Raw genomic sequence first — 8820 nt, 5'->3', positions numbered from 1 at the left:
GCTGCATTAAAGACTTTCTGATTATGAGAGGTAGAAAAGCACCAAGGCGGAGAGCATAAACTTCAAAGAATAGCTCTGATTCTAGAATCTTATTAATTTCCTCACTTTAGGACAAGTTAGCAATTCTCTAGGGGTGAAATTCACTCAAGCAGATGGGGTTGCGGGAGGCCTCCACTCAGCAAAGCCGGCTTGGCTGACTGGATGCCGAATGGATGCAGCCTGTGGGCAGGGAAGCTAAGGTAAGCTGCGGTAGAGTCCTCTTTGCTTTAACTGCCTGTGGATTCCCTCCACAACTGGTGCACAGTTGGGGGCGGGTGGCCAGCCACCTCCCCTTAAGTTCTGGGTGCATCCTTTCTGTAGATCTCCAGGACCTGGTTGATTGATTTTACAGCTGCTCTCTGGTGTATTTGTGGGGAAAATCACAGAATTTTCTTTCTCCTCTGGCTTCCTCCCATGTTTTAGCTGCTTTGGGGCAAACTGATCTAGTGACCATTGGGAACTGCTGCAGAGCTGTCTTTGATTCCGAAGAACCTCTGCCCATGCAATGGTATGTGGGGTGAGCAGCTGTGTTACACCTGGCTCTAGCATCCATTCCGCACTGATTATGCAGGGAGCTTTGTTCTAAAATCTCTGAAGTAATTTTGTGATTTTCACCTATGTTGACTGTCAGGGTTTTGCCCTGGTTGGAGTGGCACATGACCTGTACACTGAAGCAGGCTAGCGAATAATGCACTTGGAAATGAATAAAATTCTAGGGAAAGTACTGTGTCCCCTGCCACTAAGACGGCATGTAGCCAACAAAGCTGAGCGAAGGACTTCCTTCTGCCTTCCCCCTGCTAGTAGCTTGCCGAACATGCGGTTTCGCTTTCAGATAACAACACCTAGTTCTTACTCAGTGCTTTTCATTTGTAGGTCTCAAGGGAGACATAACAATGTAACAGCAGAGTGAGAGGAGAATCAGGCCAGAAGGGGTAATATGACCCGCCAGAGGCAAGTCAGCTGTGGAGCTGGGGTTAGAATACAGGATTTTCTGACTCACAACCATTAGTCCATCTTGTCTCTCATTATAAGGGTCTTGTTTTTCTTTGTAGAGAGAAGGTGGCTTTTATGTCATTTCTGTTCCATTTCTTCCTATTTCTTGCTCACTTCACAACCCTCCGTCCTCTGTCTCTGGACACCCCAGGCAAGGAGTGATGTGTCCGACAAGCAGCTTTCCCCATAACAGCCCCTCGCCCTCCACCTTTCTCCATCAGAGGAGCATAGTAGAATGGAAAACAGAATGATTTTATGTTGTTAGGCATCCCAAGTGGCCTTTTTATTTCTTTTCCCAGCCAGACAAAAATAACATTAGTAGATCTCATGTGAGCAGCCCTTTATATCTGGAAGGAGAACAAATCCTGTGAATAGATTCCAGAAGCTGTCTCTGCAGAGAAACAAATGCTCCAGGAAGCCCTGGCTGTTAGGAGTGAGAGGGAACGTGTGGCAGGAAGGAACAGCTATTGCAGTGAACAGTCATTCCAGAACGAAGTCTCCTTGTTCACTTATCTCATACCACCCCTTCTCTATCAGATCACCCACTTCTTTCCACTCCTGGTCATTGGTCAGCCCTGAGGAATGGTCATGTGAATATCATGTGTCATTAACAACTGTGTTGTGATCAAGACACGAGAAGTCATTCTTCCACTCTACTCTGCGCTGGTTAGGCCTCAGTTGGAGTATTGTGCCCAGTTCTGGGCACCGCATTTCAAGAAAGATGTGCAGAAATTGGAGAGGGTCCAGAGAAGAGCAACAAGAATGATTTAAGGTCTAGAGAACATGACCTATGAAGGAAGGCTGAAAGAATTGGGTTTGTTTAGTTTAGAAAAGAGAAGACTGAGGGGGGGACATGATAGCCGTTTTCAGGTATCTAAAAGGGTGTCATAAGGAGGAGGGAGAAAACTTGTTCATCTTGGCCTCTGAGGATAGAACAAGAAGCAATGGGCTTAAACTGCAGCAAGGGAGGTTTAGGTTGGACATTAGGAAAAAGTTCCTGTCAGGGTAGTTAAACACTGGAATAAATTGCCCAGGGAGGTTGTGGAATCCCCATCTCTGGAGATATTTAAGAGTAGGTTAGATAAATGTCTATGAGGCATGGTCTAGACAGTATTTGGTCCTGCCATGGGGACAGGGGACTGGACTCGATGACCTCTGGAGGTCCCTTCCAGTCCTAGTATTCTATGATTTACTATAAACTGTTCCCTTCAAATGAATGGAAAGCACTCACTTGAATTAGGATCAACCAGAAGCTTCACTCCATTAATTAGAAACACTTTTGCTTTTTGTTTCATTGTTTTCCAGAAAGCTGATTTGAAATAAGCAGCCAATTTCCTGCACTGCTAGAGATGTAATTATTTGTGACCATTCCACAGATTAGAGTATGCAAAACAAGACTAGTTCAGCTGTTCTGCTGGTATTTCATAGCGGGATGGCTTCTGGATATCTGGTGGCATAGGCGAGGACAAGTACACACTGGTAGCCTTGGGTCGTCTTCTCTAGTGGTCCCACCAGGTCCATGGCAATCCACTCTAACGGGACCTCAGTGATTGGCAGGGTACCAAAGGAGCCCTCAGATGGGGACGAGGGCTATGTAATTGACAATTGGGAGAGGAGCAGTATCACCAGATAACATCATGCACCCCTGGACAGAAGAATCTGCACAAGATTCACATCTGGATATTTTTCATCCCCAAATGCTCTCCAAAAAGGTGACTGTGGGCAAGGTCCAAAATTGCCCTCTGGTGTTCATGGGGCACCAAGAGTGGTGTACCTCCTGCTCTTGTATGTGTACAAAGTGGTACAGGAGGTCCTTCTTGATTATAAAGTATGGATCTGGCCTCTGGGCTTTTCCTGCAGCAGGTACCCTATCTATCTCGGCCACCTCCTTTCTGGGCCCTTCCACCTGGTCCTGCCCAAAAGTTGCCCTCCCGGGACTTATCGGCCCAAATTTTGAGGGCTCTATCCCTGTCCTTTCGGCCGGTCCTATGGAGTTGCGATCAATGCTGACTTCTGGACCTTTCGACGTCTCAGGGTCTTCCCCTTCCAGTGTCTCAGGGTCCTCCCTTCTTGCACCTTAGGGTCCTCCCCTACCATAAACTGTGTTCATCTGCCTACACAGGCAGTCGTCTGTGCCTGCATCGAAATTTGCGTGCCCAAAGTCTTGGCCGCCCTTCTTTGCTTCTTAGTCTTCCTACCCCTCCTGGGGGTGGGGAACAGCTCCTGAGACATCTCCACAAACATAGGTGAACACTTCCCAGTGTGGACCTCCCCCAGTTCGGGAGGTCCCTCTTGTTCTCGCTCCTCTGGGGGGGAGCAGACTATTAAACCCAGGGAAATCTCTCCCAATGAGCACAAGATATGGAACATGGGGGACCCCGTTGAGGTTTCCCTGCACTTCTATCTTTCATGTAGTGCAGGGGAGTCACTGGACCCTGCACCCCCATCTGCAGCCAGATGTGACTCTCAGCCAGCAAGCAGAATGGAAGGTTTATTCATTGACAGGGACACAGCATAGCATATACTCGTTGTTAACGCAGGAACCAGCAGCAGACAATGCAATCCAACTTGGGAAGAGGGGGACCCAGGGACAGCACCCTGGGCCCCCCCCCCCCCCGCATCCTCTGCTAGCTGAGAACACTCGCACCATCAGCAACTCGTCCCCCAGCCTGGAGGCAGCTCCGGCCCTTCCTTTGTTCAGATACCCAGGCAAGGTGTCACCTGGTTGTTCCCTCCACCCAGGCTCAGGTTACAGGACAGCCTGAGCTATTGTTGTGTACATGCTAAGATGGGGCAGCCTCCCCTCAGTGGAAGCCACACTCAACATTCCCATCCCCAGCCAAGTTCCAGTGCAGTGCCCAGGGAAACTGAGGCACACACACACAGGGTTACAACAGAACAGTACAGGACAGTAGGAATCACATACAGCATAACAAAGTGAACAGAGCAAACACAATCCCCACTATGTCACACAGCTATGCTAGGGTAATAACCACAAATGGTCTGCCAAAGATGACATCTGGGGATGATGTCGAGGCCTATCTTCTATCATTCGAGAGAACATCTCAGCAAGAGACATGGCCTGAGGATCAGTGGGCCAGCATACTCACCCCATTTCTCCATGGTGAGGTCCAGAAGGCCTACTCTGATTTGCCGGCCAAGGACACAGCTGATTATCCCCGGCTGAAAGGGGACATCCTGGCCCAGTCAGGGGTGACAGCAGCTGTACGGGCCCAGAAGTATCATGACTGGAAATATCAAGAGGGTAAGCCGCTGAGGTCCCAGCTGAACAACCGGATTCATCTCTCATGAAAATGGTTGTGATCTGAACTGCACAGCTGGGAGGAGGTTTTGGAGACAGTGGTCATCGACCAGTTCATGTCGAAATTGCCACCATTCCTTCGCGCTTGGGTAGGCCAACATGACCCCACCACCTATGATGAGACCATTGCATTGGTGGAGAGATGAGTGACAGCAAGGACATTAACTCGCCTGCATAGGAAAGGCCCCAGGTGAGGCAGGCCACCAATGCTAACCATGGGAGTTGAGGTGCCCAGAGCCCTAGATGGAAGAAGAGGGCAGCCAGAGATCTATTGAGAACATGGAAGCTTGACCCCATGGCTAAACCCATTTCATCATTGGGCCAGAGGAGCAATTATAGATGTTATGGATGCAGGGAGTAGGGCCACATAGCAGCTCAGTGCCCCAACCTCGAAGAGCCCATACAATGTAATCTCAGTGACGGGCCACCCATGAACCTTACTCAACCTGGTGGGAGTCCTGGAACAAACATTTCTCTCATATCTACTACAGCATTGACAATGATGTTAGTTAATACTAAGCCGTGATGCTCCATTAACAGTATTGCTGCCATTTTCACATGGATTTATTATGATCTACATTCTTAAATATTTGTAACTCTACAGGCATAGTCTGGTGAGCTCTGTACACTGAAATACAGAAATCTCACACATGTATTGAATAGCTGAGGACATAAAATTGAAGGCAGCAATTTGAACAGTCATTTTAAGCCCAGATTCTTGATGCCTAAGAAGGATGTTTGTCCAGTTCGTTATTTCCCGTGTTTCATTTCTGTTCCATTTGTTAAATTTTATAAAGAATTTGTAGCTAGCCCTTGGGTTCTACTAGCACTGACAAAACAACATAGGCCTTATATATGAGGAATCTCAGCCTTTTGGTTAAATATACATACAGGGTATATTCTTCCGCCCTTAAATATGAAATAGATAATAAAGATCTAGTAGGTATCTTCCACCTCTAACTTCTGCTCACTCTGCTTTCATATCACCTATGTCTTCTACTCTCCAGTGTAGCTGTTCATATCTAGTTAAGTTTTAATGTTACGCCCATCACTGTGGTATCTGAATGCCTGCCACAGCAGTGGAGATTGTAACTGCCACTAACAATATTCTCAGGAACATACAACCTTTACCCTTGGACACTATTTGTGGGGAATTTTTTGTGCCCTGCCTTGCATTTTAACGGCAGACAATGGGGGGACACAGAGTGTAAGCTGAGCTAGAATTTGATCCATGCTTTCTCTAATTTCAGAATATATTGTTCTGCTACAGCCAGGGGCTTGTTTTATTTTAAGTTAGTGACAATTCATCTCCACCTATAAATAAATCATCTTTAATGGAGGTTTGCATGGCTTCACAAGGGGAAAGTTATTATTAATAGAACTAAATGAATAAAAGGTGGGAAAACTTCATTTGCCCTTTTGAAATGTTGGGGAAATGTTCATCTCAGGGACAATGGAGCACAGGGGTGACCAGCTACTTACAATCAGACATGCACAACTCTACATTTTAGCCATACATGTGTTTATTTTCCAGTGGAGATCAGGCATTAAATCCGCTTTCCTGCTCATTTCAGTGCTTAGATGTTTAATGAAGACCTGAGAAAGTTGGTGTTTCCCTGTACTGCAACATTACACCGTACAAACAGAACCTCTTACTTTTCTTTCCTATTAACATCAATGAGAGTTCTGCATATGCAACGACAGAATAAATGTCAAACTATAGGAGCCTGCATTCCCAGGGGGAAGTGCAGCTACTTGAGGCAGTGCAAGTATAAGGGAAGAGTAACCAGAAAATTGGAGAGAGCTTCCATCCATGCAGAGAAGTAAGACTCTTCAGAAGATTATTAATGCCAGGAAACCAAGGAGTGTGGGAGTCTAGCCACATGGCAGTACTTGGATTGGGCACTGAGAACTAGAGCACCAGTAACAGTAGGGCAGGCAGTGCCCAGGCGGTATTGAAGGAGACTCTATGAACCGGCTGATGACTCCAACAATTCCTAGAGATGGAAGGCAAAGGCACAGCCATGAAATCTTGGGAAATTTTCGATACCAAGGCTGGTCAGACACAAATAGTAGGAATTGGCTGCAAAATCAACTCTTCTAGGATTAAGCCAAAGAGCTAGAGAAGAACGAGACTCTGTTGTTCACACTTTCATGGGGCTTTTAAAACTGCTGAGCTAATACAGTAAAATCTGGTTTTAACTCATTTCCAGGCACTCTCTTTTCACATGCAGTTCACATCGGTAAGCAAAGAGCTTCTCACTAGATATCATAGTAAGTGCCAACATGACAAGGTGCAAGATACACTGCAAGGGAAAGAGTCTTATTCTATTGCCCTTGTTACCTTATGATACAAACCCAATGGTTTCCTTCTTTAACTTCCTGGTGGTAGGCTTTGGCATGTCCTCCCTTCCCCTGCTTTGCTTTACCACAAAATAAAAACTTTTGTATTTTAAAATTAAATTGCTGGCTTTCACTTTCAAAAGCAACCTGCATGAGTGTTAACAATGGCACTTACCACTCCCTTGAAGAGAAAAGCAGCAGCAGTAGACATAGGCTCTGACATCTGCGTTAGTTGGGGCAGTGTGTGTGCTCAACCTTTCCCCCTCCACTCCACCCCTTTCCCCAAGCCTCAGTGCCACCTCTTTCTGCCCTTACTCCTCACAACCCTGTGGAGCAATATCAGCAGTCAATTTAGCAGGTCCTTATTAGATCTGCTAAATCAAACCCAGAAGCTCGATTTCAAAAGCTTCAATCTCAGGGTCAGTGTAGATTTGGCCTTAAAGAGTGCATCTGTCAACTGACCCATGCCTACAATTTGATCATTAGAGAGCACAGTAGCGAAACAGTAAACTCAAGTGGTCATGAGTCATTTTTAGGCTGGGTTTTCCAGAGGACTAAAAAGATAGATACCAGCTCCCCTGACTTTCAAATAGGCACCTAATTGCCATAGACCCATTTGAAAAAACAAAAACAAAACTGGCCTACCTCTGAATGATGTCTTTTCACTATTTTACTGTGATTGGTTTCTTAGCCCATCTAGATTCAAAGCAAAATTTCCTTGTCTCACAACATATGAGAGTTTTTCTGCCCCCTTACCTATTTTTTTCTTTTAGTCTCATCGGCCCTGCTTCCCAGGCAGTGAGGGAGATATATGACATTGCAAAGACATCTCACAAGCTAGTACGGAATACAAACCGAGAAGTGAATAGCCTCCTTAGGAGTGAGTCACTCACAATTTAGGTTACACTGACCTCTAGGGGACTACAATCAAAAAACAAAAAATACAAAGGCCTGAATTTCCATTGATGCTGAGGCCTCTTCACACCATTGGCAGTGTAGAAGCGCCTGAAAGTAGTGTACATTACATTAATGCCTACTTGAAGACCCCCTTACACTGCCACAGCTCTGTAAAGGGACCTTAGGTCCCAACTGTCCCCAATCCCTAGTTTCATTATCATTTTGATACCTTGAGAAAAGCACACAAAACCATAACCTGTGTGTTTAAAATAAAGGATGGGGCCAAGTGACAAAAGTATGAACAAAATTTTTTTATGATGTGGAAGGTGAAATATGGAGACTTATAGGACAAGATGGTTTGTTGTTGTGGGCTTTTTAAAATAGTGTATGGATTCGTGCAGGTTACATGCTTTTATTATACATCTTTTTGCTGCAACTGTGATTGATGATGGAGGCTGGGCAGGCAGCAGCCAAGATTTACAATTTGTAGGCTACAGATGGAGCAAACTATAAAACTCTAAGGGAATTTTCCTCAACAACAAGGCCAAATTTATCACATCACTGGAACAGCCTTGTTCTCTTTTACTGGAGTAGAAGCGGATGTGCCTCAGAAAATTGTGTTGAAGCTCTATGACTTCTGAAGAGCTGTGTGAAACTCAGAGGCACAAGGTGGGTGAGGTAATTTCTTTTATTGAACCAACTTCTATTGGTGAGAGAGACAAGTTTTTGAGCTAACACTAAGCTCTTCTTCAGGTCTGGAATCCAATTTCCTGCCTAATCCACAAATAGCAGACATCTTGTCCCCAATGGGAATGGTTCTGGATACTCCACTGAGCGTCCCATGACATTTTCCCCTTAAATGGTGTTCCCTCTGTTAAGGTGAATGATTCCAATCACCAAAATTATCAAAACAATATGTAGAGCATTACGGTTAAATATCTGCTCTTCCACAGACAGAAAGGTATTTCAAGAAAGCCAATGATGATGGAGTCACTGTAGAAAACTAGACTGACCCAGTAGTCTTTCAAACAAATCTGGGTAAGCAGAGTTCAAAGTTGCTTTTAAAAGAGCAGATGTATCAATGGATGAGTACTGGCATTTTTATTTATATATAGAAACAATGCTTAACTCCCTAATTTCCACAAGACAGAGGACTTATTAGGTGTTTAACCCAAATCTGTGGAGAAACAGTGACTCGTTTTAGGACTGCGAACCTACTGCCTCAT

The sequence above is a fragment of the Pelodiscus sinensis genome, chromosome 2, assembly GCF_049634645.1.
Source record: "Pelodiscus sinensis isolate JC-2024 chromosome 2, ASM4963464v1, whole genome shotgun sequence".
NCBI lineage: Eukaryota > Metazoa > Chordata > Testudines > Trionychidae > Pelodiscus > Pelodiscus sinensis.
Note: the sequence above shows the minus strand (reverse complement) of the source record.